The 14599-nt window shown below is 41.6% G+C and overlaps 1 long non-coding RNA gene across 1 annotated transcript in view; it reads right to left on the bottom strand.

The window, feature by feature from the left end:
- Positions 1 to 568: 568 nt before the first annotated feature.
- The window catches only part of LOC143694758 (uncharacterized), a 121014-nt gene continuing 106983 nt past the window's right edge, over positions 569 to 14599 (bottom strand). Inside the window, exon 7 of the long non-coding RNA XR_013183421.1 lies at positions 569 to 1327. This is a non-coding gene — a long non-coding RNA (uncharacterized LOC143694758). The remainder of the gene's footprint in view (positions 1328 to 14599) is intronic.

The raw sequence follows: 14599 nt of genomic DNA, 5'->3' as shown, positions 1-14599 counted from the left end.
GATGCAGTGCAGCTTTAGGAAGTGACTGGCATTGTTATCAAAAGGGTAAACAAGAGAGCAGCCAGAAACCTCAGACACAACCAACACTGTAAATTCAGTGGGACACGGTGCAGAAATTTTGTGTGAATTTATCTGAAGCAGCTAAAGTGTGTTTTGGCTTTTTCCTTACTCCAGAAATGCTATAGCCATGCCATATGCACTAGAGTAGAAAAAACATATAATTTAAGAAGTATATATTGCTTAACACGAGTGCTATTCCAAACATGCAGCATAAATCCTGCTCCTCGTTTTAGCAGCTGTAGCAATCCCAGTTCCCTCAGGAGCAGTGGAAGTCTTGGCCAACCCTCCCCTGTCCTGCACCTCCCTCTCCCACCCCTGGAGTGGGGTGAAAGGATTTAGGAGAGATTTACTGTGGCAAGGAGCCTGAGCCTATCTATTTAATTTCAGAGCTGCTTTCCCTCTGCAGAAGGAAAGCTCACAGCCTTTCTTTGCACACCCTTTGTGGTGCAAACCTTTTCTTGGTTAAAGCACTGTATTAATTACCTTTTGTGCTCATGTCTTTGACTGGTTATGGTGATGGTCCTTCTGCTTCATCTGCTGTTGTCCATGCTGGGATCTCCAGGGCTTTCCATCATGGGAAATATTTGGGTGCTGTTAGAGTTATATCTGAGTGGGTCTCAGGTTGAGATTTTTCATACTGTTCAGGGGAGTAGGATGCCAAATTCACACCAGGTTGATGAGACTGTAAACTTCCTCTACAAAAAGGGCTCTTGTGTCTCAGCTGAAGGATTTTACTCACACTAGGTAAAAACTTTACGGGTCAAAGACTGTTTTCATGTCTGCTGTCACAGGTGAACAGAATAAAAAGAGGTGATAAAATTCCTTTCTTTCTAATCAGCCTGATTGGCTTGACTTTGCAACTTTGGAGAAGGTCTGATGGATTCCTTTGGGTGCTGCAGTGCCCTTCCCAGTAGCAGCTGCTCTTCTACACATCAAAATCTACAAAAAAGGGTTCACAGGCTGTATCCTGTACAGAATGTTGATTTCTGTCTCCCAAACTAGATTATTACTTGGCTGAAAAATCACTTCTACCTATAATACTCTGCGTAAAAAAACCAACTGGGCTTACATGTATGCTCTCTTGTTTGAGTGGGAAAGGAAAAAAGTGGCTTGCCTGATTTTATTTCCTTAAACATTATTTATTTCCTCTCCCTTTCATGTTTTTGTGCAGCTTTTGTAATCCCTGGAGACTCTGCATCTAACTGCATCAGGCAGAAAGTTTCTCCCCTTCATCCCTGAAGCTCAGCAACAACGTTGTTCCAAGCACCTGGAAGGTAAGAACAGGTGTTGTCATTTTTCTTCAGCACAATTTAATTTTTTTTCAGAGTTATTAATAACTGGAATGGTAGATTTCCATCCTTGTGTTCTGGTTTGCTTCAAAAAGGTCACAAATGATCTAAAGTTTCAGGAGAGACTCCTGCTTCCTCCATGAAGGCTGTGCAACTGCTGAAGCTGTGAAATTGGACTTGGACCCAGATGGGATGACAGAAGGATATTTTATTGAGGTTTTCATGGGTAAAAAAGAGAAAACAAAGGGAATAAAACTCTAATTCAGCATCCTCAACCTGCTGCATGTGAGGCTATGATTTACTGATCCCTCTGATTTACTGATCTCATTGTGAGCACCCACAGTAACCTTTGCTCCTGTTGAGCAGAACTGAGATGTGCATAAAAAACACAGCTGCTTTCAGCACATAATGAGGATAATTTATAGATCAGGACTGTAGATGGCTTTATTGTGCAGTCACCATGAGCTCCATGAGGCAGAAGCTGCTTGGAATAGCCTTGATCATGGCATGGAATCATCTCACAGAGTGACCATTGCAGCTCCTGCTCACTTGCCTGTTGTCCCTTTGTCCCCAGTAGGACCCTGGTTCTGGGGAACTGAACAGATTAGGGTTGGTTTTTTTTCTATATTTTCCCTGTTTTGTAGCCTTTGGCAAGCACTTTGCTGCTGCCTGCACACCTCTGATCTTCTGTAGAATCTGATATGCCAAATCTCTTCCACCTTCATCTAATCTGTGCCATGGCAGCAAGAGCAGAGCATGCCAGGAGTGAGTTCATGTTTGTAAAAAAGAAAAAAAGTTCATCAGAACCAGGCAAGCTCTAAGCTACCGAGCTGGCTTGGCTTATTGACAGCCTGTTAATGCAAAATGCAGGCCATGTTAATTGTTAAATGTACTGGTCATTCTTTCCAAATTCTCATCAAACTAAATCCACCTTCAGAGTAAAGGAAGTAATTCAACTTCACCTTAAATGGAGATACTCCTATTTAATGTGTGGGTATTCCTAGCACTGCTCTCTCCCTTTTACCATTTGTGTCCTCCTCCATTCTCCATGAGACAGAAATGCTGGATGGAGCAGCCCAACAAAACATCCAGGCTGGATGTGTGACCTCAGCCAGTTCCCCCAAAATTGCACAGAAACATCCCTTTTCTGCAGAGCTTCTGAGAACTCATTCTTTAATTCTTGTAGCTGTTTGGCAATTAATCCTTAAAGCAATGACAATTTGTTGCACTGAACTCAGCAGCCTAAAAAGTTATAAATTCTGTGACCTTCTCAGTAACATCAGACCCAGCTGAACATTTGGGTATCTTGCTACAGCCAAATTTGGGACACATTCTTTGGTGCAAAATCATTAATATAATGGTGAGGATGTATTTAGTTGTAGGTGCCTAGAGCTACTTCCTTTTTGGAGCTCAGATGTTAACAGTGATGGCAAAAAAAAGCTAAGTAATGTCTTCAATTTTTTGTAAAAGTAAAACACTCCTCCCTAAACTTTAATAACATGATAGCCTGTGCTTGTTCCAAACTTCTATAAATGGTCTCAGAAAGAAATCCCTGAGTCTGTGAAATGTGGAGGGTTCATTTGACATCTGGAAGCGCTCTCCTCACTGGCTTTCAGGGCAGTGAAAAACGAGGCTGGCTGATTCCTGGATACTCACACAAGGAGTCCTGAGCAGCATCAGTGCTAGTCAATAAGAGATTAAATTTTCTGCACTGGAGATTGATGCTTGAAATGTTGAGTTTGGGCATTTCCTGAGGGCCTGTTACTCATGCAGAATGCTGGGAGCTGTTTGTTTTCAGTCTGTAACTAGAGCAGCCAAGCTGATGCTCATGAGGTAATCTCTGTTGGACCATCTCTGCTGCATTTGTACAGAATAGTGCCCTTATTACATGCCTAGTTCCATTTATTTCATCTGTTAAAATTAGATATTTCCACTGAACTAAAAACACCTCCATGTTCTTGGCTAGCAGGCCCAGGAATTGAAGCTAACCATTAAACAGAGTTTCTAAACTTTTAATGAAGTTTATTGTTTTCACTTTTTACAAAGTTTATCATTTTCATTTCTTTTGTTCAGGAACAAGAGCTCACAATGCCTGTGGTACTCCCCCCTGAAATCTGAAGAGAAGGATCACACTGACAATTGTGATAAAAAAAAAAAATTCAAAAAATAAGCAGAAAAAGGTAAGAAAGTAAACCCAAATAAGCCCAAATAGGTAAGAAAGTAAACACTCAGGAATTTCATTTTATATAATAAAATATGAAGATTTTAAAACTTCCGTGTTCAAAAAACTCTTTTAATCATCCTGTTAAAAGGGTTGGGCTTTGGATCTTCCCTAAAGGACTTAAAAAAAAAAGAGAGGGAGAAATTAAAAGAAGCAGTTCTGGGCATTTTTAGCAGGTTAATTCCCTCTTTTGACATTTGCTGTGTGCTCCCTGATTTTCAGTCTTCTGTTTCAGAGAGCCACAGTGAAACACCAGCCTTGATGAAGAAATGGGACATTGGTGTGGTCACAGCTCTGTGACTCAAAAAGTGGCTGGAAAAAACAAAGCACTTCCAACTCAACATTCAAAGAAATCAAACAATTGTTCAGACACTTTTGTTTTGAAAATTTGCACAAGCTTACACAGAAGGCACTGAGAGAGGCTGCTTGTGTCCTTTTTGTTAAATTTGGGGTTCAGCATCTATTTTGCATTTTTCAGCTGAACCAGTAAATACAGAATATCTTTCTCTGCAGGTATTTCAGGGGAAAAAAATCTCTGCACTTTAAAGGCTGTGATCATTCAGCCTGCACTGTGGGCATAGACACTTTCTCTCAACTAACCAGCATTTGGATTTTAAGCAAGGAAAACAAATAGCAAACTTTTCTCTTTTTTACAAACAGAAGGGACTACATGAATAAAATGTCTGTGTGTAAAAAGGATAGGAAAAACAGAAGGAAAGAAGCAGCTCAGCACTATGAGCAGCTCAGACTTTAGGGCAAGTGAAAAGGTGACAATAAAAGGGGACCAGCCACCACTGAAATGTAGGCAAAATATGAAGCACAGTTGGTGCTGAAATTTGAGCACCAGTCAAGAAGTGCTGCAGTCAAGAAGCTACAAAAGTCCCTCTGGATGATAAAGTCACTCTGAACTCACAAGCTTTAGAGGGATGTGCTCTCTGGGTGACCACAAAGAGATGGAAAAGCTGACTTGGTACTTCCTGCTTCCTAAAAACATTGCCCCAGAGTTAGGGAGTACTGAAAAAAGGGGAAGAGAGTTTCCTCTGCAACGTTAGGAAAGAAAACTTGAAAAATCATAGAAAATCACTGATAAAAGGTAGAGAGAAAACTCTATTTTTTTTTTTTGCTACAAGGAGTTCAAGAACAGAGAGTTTAATAATTATGTAATCTTGGCCAGAACTCCACGATTAAATCAGTGAACTGGAAGATATTAAACACAGGGGAAAACACCGTGGGCATAAAGCAAGAGCTCCCAGATGGACTGGACCTCTGCAGCTGGACACAGGGCAGTGACCACCAGCCCCAGCCATGCTCTGTGTCAGGCTTTGGGTGGTGCCCTGCACAGGGCAGTGTCCTTGCTGCCTGAAAAGACCAGCAGACATTTCTTATTTATCTCTGCAGGGTTTCAGCTTCTAGGCTGAGCTGGTTTTCTCCTGAAGGAGCTGCAGGCAGCACGCCCAGGGGTGGTGTGTGTCAGTGCCACAGTCAGCTGGAGACCTGGCCACACAGCACACACAGCCTCCAGCAGGGCTGGGAGGAATGGCTTCCAGTAATTCCCCCCAAAATGGGAATGGAAGTAACAGCCCAGGATCTCATGACCTGTGCTGTGAACTTCAGTGCTATCCTTGCTGAAAGGAGTTTGTTTGTAGAGATTTTCTTAGTATTTACTGATCCAAACAGAGGAAGTTCTCTGTCGTTTTCTTTTCATTGCAACATTTTCTTGGAATATTCTTTTGTATGTTTTTACTTTCTTTTTGTTTGTATGTTCTCTAGGAGGCACGGAAGACATTTCCAAACAATGGAAAAACCAGGATTTTCCTTTTGAATGTGACATTTTAGTCCTCAGAGGACTCTCATCTGTGCACTTGGGACTGTGCTCCTAAGACAGAACTCCTTGGAAGCAGCCACAGATTCAGGAGTTGTGAGTTTGGGGTGTCCTGTTTGATACAAATGTCTTGGATTGCCAGATGACACATTGACTTTGCTAAAACCTCCCCAAGACAGCTACTTCAAATTGGGAAATCTTAATAAACACCTCACCTGAAAATACTGACTTACCAATAGAATTGTCCCTTGCAGGACAAATATTCCTTATTCCAATTTGCCCTTTTCCACTGAATTTTCCTCCCACTGGAAACAGCACCAATTTTTCCCAGCAGATAATCCTGACAGCTCAGAGGGTGACCTTCCACAGGGCCTGGCCATGGCCCACTTTGCTGAGGCACCACCACAAAATCCCTTGCCATTGCCCACCTGCTGTAAATGACACCAAAGGTGGAGCTGAGACAACAGTTCACTACAAAATGTGATTGCAGGCCCATTTCTCTTCATTAATCTCATGTTAAACATAACCTGTTACAGGGGCTCCATTTAAGGAACAGATGGTAAATACGAGTTAATGCAGATACAGATTAAAAAATATTGGCAACAGCTAATGCATTTACACAAAGCACAAAGCCAGTAAGTGAGAAATGTTCTTTAAAACTATGCTTAAATCATGGAAAATTAAATCCTTTGATAGGTTTGTTTTTAAATTTCTTCAGTTACAAAGTATTTCAGTGAAGTTACAGGGTAAAGGGCACACAAGATCTCTGCCTATAAAACCTGAAGATTATTATTGAATTATACTATTAAGTATTTTTAAGATTTCATTGCATTTGATATTTTTCTTGAGCTACAGTATCAGAGAAATGCATTGCTTGAGCAGGGGAGCCAAGAGTTGGATCACAAGAATGGAAGCTGAGGTGCCTGGGCTTTTCCAGAGGGAGGAAGTGCTGGTTCAAGAATAGCACAGCAATTGTTTGCCTAAGAAAAACCCCAAAGAATTCAGCTTCCACCTGATAGAAGTGCAAACCGTGCTGTGTGAAGCAAGGTATTCCCCACACTGCAGCTGCACATCTGGACACAGCCTGCATCAAAATCCTTCCTCCTTCACCCTGCTGATCCCTGCTGAATGGCCATTTCCATGCCACCTCCCAAGGAAGATTAACCAAAGCTCTTTTCCTTCCTGGGTGCTGCTTTCCCATGCAGGTGGATGGGCTGGTGAGGACCCAGTCCCTGAGCAGAGTTTAGGATCACCCTGTGAGAGAATTTCTAGGAAAGGGGCAAAACAAAAATGGCCAGACCCTGTCCTTGTGTTGGCTGGGATAGAGGTAAATTTCTTCATCCCACTCCCCACTTTGTTGTTTGGCTTGGTAAGAATGTGGCAGAAATGCTCCTGTTAAAAATTTGATTTTTTTTTTAATGTTAAAACAATATCTAAGGGAATTCCCACATTTAATTAAAAAACAAGGCAGACTCAGCTGACTCTGCAGGACCCTGCTTCTGTGCTTGCCTCTGGGTGTAGCCAAGTGAGGGAGACAGAGGGATGCAGGATGTGTGTCCATAAAATCATCTGCTACAAATCTGCATCTTCCCAAGTTCTTCTGGAGAACCAGGATCTCAAGCTCCTTGAAAATATCACAAATGCAGGTGGAAGAGCTGCAGTGACTGAGACAGAAAGATTCTATTTTCTCTCTTTTTTTCTCCTTTAATCTGCTCTCCTCATTTTCTCTTTGCTGTCTCATCTCCCTGTCTTTCTTTGTGTGTGTTTTGAGGCATGCAGATTTATACAACTATTTATACTCAATCAAACAAAACCTCTTGCTTTGAAAACAATAATTATTCAAACATCTCGGGAAGGAAAGACAATGAGGGGATGTTGTTCACTGAAGCAAAATAAAGCAAGACAAAGAAAGTTTAGATTTATTACAAAACAGAAACCCAGTGCTTGCAAAACAATTTGCTTTAAGTGCAGTAATAATTCCTTGAGGCAGATTATACGAGGCTCTTGCACATGAGTTACATTTCAATAGTGAGATCCAGCTCAATCTAGCAAAAAGATACAGCTCCAAAATTTAGAGCAGGTAGGCTTTGGCTAGAAAATGTGCTTTTCAGAATCACTGCAGGATCTAGCAGGATTGCTCTGCAATTTTTCAAACTTTCAAGGTCATGGAGTTTTTGGCTATTTATTTTTCCATCTTAATGATGAGATACTGCAATCTCAGAGTAATGCCATTATATCGATGTTATTCCATTAGAGGAATGGAATCATGCAGACATTATTTTCCATAATACCTACAAACTTGCTTGGTTTGTTGATTCAGGGAATTAATTCACCCCAAGGAAAAATACTTGGAGTTCAGCAGGGCTGGCTTGCTGTGCCCCACTGCCTGAGAGGCATTAAAGGATGGAGGTACTGGTGGTGTTGGGAAGGGAGGGAGGGTGGGACAGTGGTGCTACCTCTGTGGAGGACAAGACACTCTGGTGCCCAATTCCTGCTCACTGTGGAGCTCCTGTGAGGTAAGAATCCAACTCAAAGCATTTCCCTGTCCCTCACCCTGTTTTTCCTCTCCCCTGTTCCTCCTCCACTTTGTGAAAGCCTGGCTTGAAATGACTTAGAATCCATTTTACTTAGGTGAGTTTTCTTCTACATATATAACATTGCACTGTTACAAATAATAAATTCTTTCCCTTCCTTAGCAGCCTCCAGCACATATAATTTTGGCAAGCAGCTTGAATAAACATGTCTCTTCCCATCAGGGCTGCATAAACATATTGGGTGCTGCCTGATCCAAGACACCTTTACTCCTTCCTAGGCATTAGTGCAGTCTGCTGCAGGATGCTTTGGAAAAATTGGAGTTTCCAGCATGACTGAAAGTGCTCCCTCCAGATATTTAATGTACAAATGATTTTTCTTTCACAATCTCCCTCGCTCACTCTCTCCCGAGTTCCACTTGGAAACAAACCCATCAGCACTTATTTTATGTGAGCTCCACTTCAGAATGAGGTAGGACTACCATTCTTCTTCATTCTTGTTTGTATTTTTCAGCCTCATCTCAGTTTTTTGTGCTCTTGGAAGGCTCTTTGTCTCGTTTTCCCACTTGGCATTGACTCAGTAATTGATTTTTTCTAGTTGTCTCCAAGGCTACAGCACTAAAAAGCCCCAGAGGAGTTGGGAACTTGACTGGAAAGACACCAGAGATGTGGAGGCCCTGCTTCTCCTTGTCAGTCAGCAGAAATCAGTTTTTCTGGGATTTCCAAAGGCAAAAATACAGGGTTGCAAGCACCAGCTGCCCGTGAGGTATCAGTCATCCCTTCACCCCTTTGCAAACCTCAGCCCGTGCCTCCTTCTCCTGGAGATCCTGCCAGAGGTCCTTGAGGACCTAAAGACAGCCCATGGTAGAGCTTTGGTTCCAAGCCATGGGTTCTGCTGTGCTCCTGGGCAGGGGGAACGGGGAGATTTGGACATTGGCAAACTCTGCTCACAACCATCAGCAGGAATGTGCAGTGCTGCTCTGGAAAATACAATCTCAAATGGAAGAGCTGTAATTATTTAAATTGTTCTAGAATCAACCAAATAATTATGCCAGATCTTCTATCCAGTTTAAACTCTTTGTGCCCTAGGTGGAGTTAAAAATGTTATAGTAACTTAGTTGATGATTTTTTTCTGGGCTTTAAAGATGTTTTGAAATTTTCAAATTTTCAGGATGAAAACCAAGTTTTTGAGAATTTTCATCTGTGAAAAAGCAGTGTTTAGATCGGAGTGGAGATTTTGTTAGTGGTAAAAGGTATCAGAATAACCAATACCGCTCCTGGCTTGGTCATGAGGACAAGGGACAAAAAAGTAAATCAGACCCTAAAGAAATTATCAATCTAAGCAGCCTCATGGCTGAGTGTTAAAATAGTAGCCAAATTGTTCAAACCCATATTATTTACCAGAATAAATCTAACAATGGGGCAATTTTCACCCCTATTTCCTAATGTCAACCATTTCACCATCTCAGTTTGATCCCAGAGGTCCCTCTCTTCCCTGTGCTTTACCCCAATGTGATTTTGTGGAAGGGAGATGGGATCCAGACACCTCCAACACTTCACCTGCTGAAAGGTCAGAGGGCATAAGCTGAATGAGACCATTTAAAATGTCCTATAAATGTGTTGCCTTTGACATTGAAGAGATCAAAGCTAAGATTTAGGGCAGAATTACTTAAGAATTGAGCTGACAGCTTATTTACATTATTATTAATGGTAGCATTAACAGGACAGTCACACCCCAAGGGAGCTTTGCACTGTACACACATGTCAAAGGCAAATTCCCGGCCCAAATAACAAACAACTGAGAAGAATTCACTTCCTTGTCTCTTCATTTTTGACAACAGTGAAAATTTCGAATGGAGACACTGCAGATTGAATTCCAGTTTCCAGTGCCACCTGCAATATCAAGAAGTACTTTTGAATATATGCTACCTTCATGAAACACAAGGAAGTTCTTTAGATTTATAGTCACCTGAAAAACCACTGGTGACACACCGACACAAATAATTCATTTTAATCTCTGTCCCAGCCTTTTCAATTTTATCCATCAATACTTTCCTTTCATTGTTTGAACTTATGTTGCACTGATAATTAATATGTGTTTCATGTACTTTGAGCCATGAAAGTTTCTGGTTACTTGGAAACTCTTCCCATTGTCCTGATTTTAACTAAACTGTTCCACTTTGCACCTTACAGTAGATTTTATTAAAATAAAATCCATATTGGAGAGAAACCAAAAAGGGGGAAATTGATGGGGTTTATGTATTCCAAGAATAGAAGGCTTTAGATTCTACATCTCTCAGATGGATCATATCACCTTGGTCAGATCCACTCCAGGACTTAGATTCCCAAATGAGATTTTGGCATAATTTAGGGGCCTATTTCCAAGAGTAGGATGCTCCACCTTTCGCATGGGTCTCCAGGTGTGGAGAATTATTTACAATTTATCAACTGGCCCATTATTCTGGTCCTGAGGTTTAGTGAAAATGCAGAGTAGAGCTGTGCCATGTTTGGGAGTGCTGCTCCATGATCAGCTGAGGTAGAGCTCCAAGGACAGGCCAGAAGATCCTGTTCTAGAGGAAAACAGTGTCATGCTGACCTGGATGAGACTGGTGGATACTGGACTTTTCCAGTCATATTTCAGCTATGGCTCTGACCAAGTTCTTTGGATCAAAATGTTCTAGTGTTCACTAATTTTGGATATATGTCAGGTTTCTGAATAATTTCCCTAAGGATAGATCAGCTTAAATCGTAAAAGTAAATATTCATCTGAAGGTGGCAAGAACTGTGGCACCCTACTTCATAGCCCCAAGTACAGATTAATGTTCATGTTATTATTTGTATGTTATAGAATGATGTTTATGTTATTACTTGTAAGAAAAAAACATGGATTACATCATGTGTTAGAAAAAACCAAGGATATAAATATGTAAATCCCTTCCAGAAGGGAAGTGAACGTAGAGCCAGTGACCACATTTCTCCAATAAACTTCTTTTTACTTTGAACTACACTTTTTGAAATATGACTTCTACAGAAGGTGCTTGTTCCATGGTGTTGGTTTATTTATTTATTATTTTTTTTTCATCCACAACTGAATGGGTTTTATACACTCAGACTTTCCTGGGCAGGGAGTGCCAGCCCAAAGCAGGAGCAGCCACACTGGGAGCAGCAGGAGGAGTGAGGGGCTCTGGGCAGAGGCTGCACTCTGGGGTGTGCTTCCATCCCTGGAGCACCAGTTTTGGGGTTTTTTTGACTTTTTGAGTCAGAGGCACGTGCACAGCAGTCCTGTGGCAGGTCCACAAGTCAGTGCAGAGACAAATCCCCATGCCCAGTCAGCTCCCCAAGCTAAAACCCGAGACTGGCAGTACATCAAGAACCAGAATTTGTTCCAGGTTTAAGCAAATGCAGCATGGCAGGTGTACAATGGAATTTAGGTCAGGCAGGGGAGAGAGATCAACAGCACAGAGCCATGGGCTCTAAATTTGACTAATCAAAGACTGGCCAGGGGTTTGGTCCTGGCAGAGGAAGTGGCAAACAGAGGATAATTACATGTTTGGGGAAAACATCCCCTTGGGCACTTGTAGGCAGCCCAGATCACCAGAAAGGATTGTGACAAAAAACAGAATAACCAGGTTGGCCGGTAGCAGCCAGAACATCTACTGCAATAATCACAATCCAGGCTCTACAAAGAGATTTTTGGGGGAAGACTGAAGGACAAGGCAAGAACAAGTCTGTAGGGAAGTGCAGCTCTCCTGTAGTTTTGGAAAAGCAGATTTTAAAGACTCCTGTATAAGAAAAAGAACAATCTGACACATTAGATTTAACAGACTACTCAGAGATAAACTTCCTAATTTTCATGACAGATGTAAAATATTTAAAAATATTGCTTGGAAAATTGCTCTATATTTCAGGCAGGTGTTCAATGAAGCCTTTGCAGCAGCATGAAGATGTCTGCAGAAATCTAAAGCACATAAATCCAAGGAAATACCCCTGAGGTTAAGAAGGAGGATGTAATGTAAATTATTCATAGCTGGAAATTAGTAATTAGTCATTTGGTGACAGAGGGGATGGGAAGCCCAAACCAAGTTCATTAAGGGGTTGTAGGCTCTTTTTCAGCCAGGCTGCAAAGTGACAACCAGAGGAAAAGCCACAGCAGAGCCAGGTGAGAGCACACCTGGAGTGCTGAGCCCAGCTCTGGGCCCTCAGCCTGGGAAGGACCCTGGGACACTGAGCACATCCAGAGGGGCTGGGAACACAAACCCTGTGAGGAGCCCTGAGGGAGCTGGGGGTGCTCAGCCTGGAGCAAAGGAGACTCAGGGCTGCCCTCATCACTCTCACAGCTCCTGAAAGGGGCCTGTGCTCAGCTGGGGCTGGGCTCTGTCTCCAGCAGCACTGACACAACCAGAGCACTCAGCCTCAAGGGAAACACAGGTTGGATAGCAGGAAAAAGTTTTTCACAGAAAGGGTGATAAAGCTCTGGAATGGCTGCCCAGGGAGGTGCTGGAGTCCCCATCCCTGGGTGTGTTTAACAAAGCCTGGATGTGGCACTGGGTGCCAGGGTTGAGTTGAGCTGTTGGGGCTGGGTTGGACTCCATGATCTTGAAGGCCTCTCCCAACCTGGGGGTTCTGTGAATCCATTCTGTGAAGAAGAGGTTGTGCTGCAGGGTCAGACTGTGGCTCACAGAGTCCAGGGTGTGGATAAAGTCCTGCCCTCCAGAGCCCCAGGTGGATGTGGAATGAGCAGATGAAGACCTGGCCCACAGAGGAGCTGCCAAACCCCTGCTCAGTGACACCTCCGTGCCCTGGAAGATGTCCCTCAGCCAGTGAGGGTCACCTCACCCCACGGGGTTGCACATTTGGGATTGTGAATACACCCAAATATGGCACTGGGGTTAAAGATTGCACTGTTATTTATCCTGAGCACTCTGGGGCAGGGGCCTGAGAGACCCAAGGACTTTTAGCATTTACTGCTTATGGGGCCCCTCATGTTCCCTGGGAATGTAGAATCCTGCTCCTGGAAAATGAATGAAAGGATTCAAATAAATAGGGGAAATGGAAGTATATAAAGATAAAATAAATGTATTTTATTATAATAAATGTAATAAACAGAAGTGTAGAAAAAAAAAACTCAATTATTTTAAAAATTCATCAATTTTTAATGTTCATACTTGGAGGAGTTATGTTATTTAACTAACACCTACTGGATTTTGGGAGCTGCTTTGGTAAGGATTTTTTGTTTTGAAATAAGAAAACAGGAAAATGCAGTGAAACTTGGACCCTTTATAAAACAAATGAATATATTTTATAAAGCCACCCTTCCCACAGCAGTGGTGTTGAAACAAGAAGATTTTTAAGGTCCCTTCCAACCCAAACCATTTTATGATTCTATGATTATAATTCAAATAAGGAATTTGTAACCTGTGGGGCCAAACTTTGGGGAAAAAAAAAAGCAAAAAAACTTTGAAAGAATGGATTTAAAAAATCTGCAGAATTTAAATTTGGAAACACAAAACATGCACTTTCCTTTAAAAATATTTTTAGGAACAAGGGCATACATAAATTCATTTAAGCTGTTAATTTATTGCAACAAGTTAGATTCATAGACTCAAACTGCTCAACAGATTTAAGGCAGTGATTTCCTAGGGGATGAAGACCTCCATTTGAATTTTCCCACAAAAAAAAATGAATGGGGGTCGACAGTCTGGAATAATTTTAACAGGCCTGTGCATTCGTTACCTGCAGTTTGTTATCCAGAAGAAAAGAAAATGTATACAAGGTTGAGAGCAGCCACAGTACAGCAACAAACTGTTAAAACAGGGCACATATATAGGTCAAGAAAGAGTTTCCATGGAGTGGGAAAAGCAGGGAAAGAAGATTTAGGAGGCAGAAATAATTATTGAGGGAATTTTTGGCATGTGGACACTGTCAGGATAGAGCCAAGCAGGCATCTGAAGCAAAGTTGGCCAGGTTTTGCTGTGTGAGCAGCACAGCAGTGAGGATCATTTTTACAGGGCTGAGGGAGGAAATGAGAAGATTACACATAAATCAACAGAATTGGAAAAATGTAATAATACAGAATTCTGACAAATGCTGGTTTAAAACACATTCACTTATATAAAAGCTCTTACCAAAGCTGCACATAAACCCATAAGCTACCAGGAGTTCGAATAAGAGACTCTGGGGTTTTACTCATAAAAATGTGCTGACATGGTCGGGTCAATTTTTTTTTTTTCCATGAAATTTAACAGTAGGATCAGAATGTACATCCATGCATGGCTTGGGAAGAAAAATGTCCAATTGGAGGAGGCTGGTACCAGCCAGTGAATGAGATTAAGAAAATGAGATTTTAACACAGGGAAAAGCTCCTGTTTTTCTCCCATAAAAAAAAAAAAACCCGAGTAATCACACTGTCAGCAGCAAAAATGATGCTCTTCTAGTGGATGCTGGAAATATCACATTGCATTTACTGTGGCAATGCAAAGCTGACAAAGATTTACACATTTCCTTCCTCCTGACTTTATTTTCTTTATTGTGTTTAGTTTTTAAATAGAAAATGTCGCTTGCAGAGACCAAAAAACAAATGGAATGAGAGCAAAAGAATTAATTGTGATCAGACACCTCAATTAGTCCGTTTTTTATTTTATTTTAATGTAAAAGGACCTGATCACAAAATGGAAAT

This window comes from Agelaius phoeniceus, chromosome 9, assembly GCF_051311805.1.
Source record: "Agelaius phoeniceus isolate bAgePho1 chromosome 9, bAgePho1.hap1, whole genome shotgun sequence".
Lineage (NCBI taxonomy): Eukaryota > Metazoa > Chordata > Aves > Passeriformes > Icteridae > Agelaius > Agelaius phoeniceus.
This window is presented reverse-complemented; position numbering and strand designations above follow the sequence as displayed.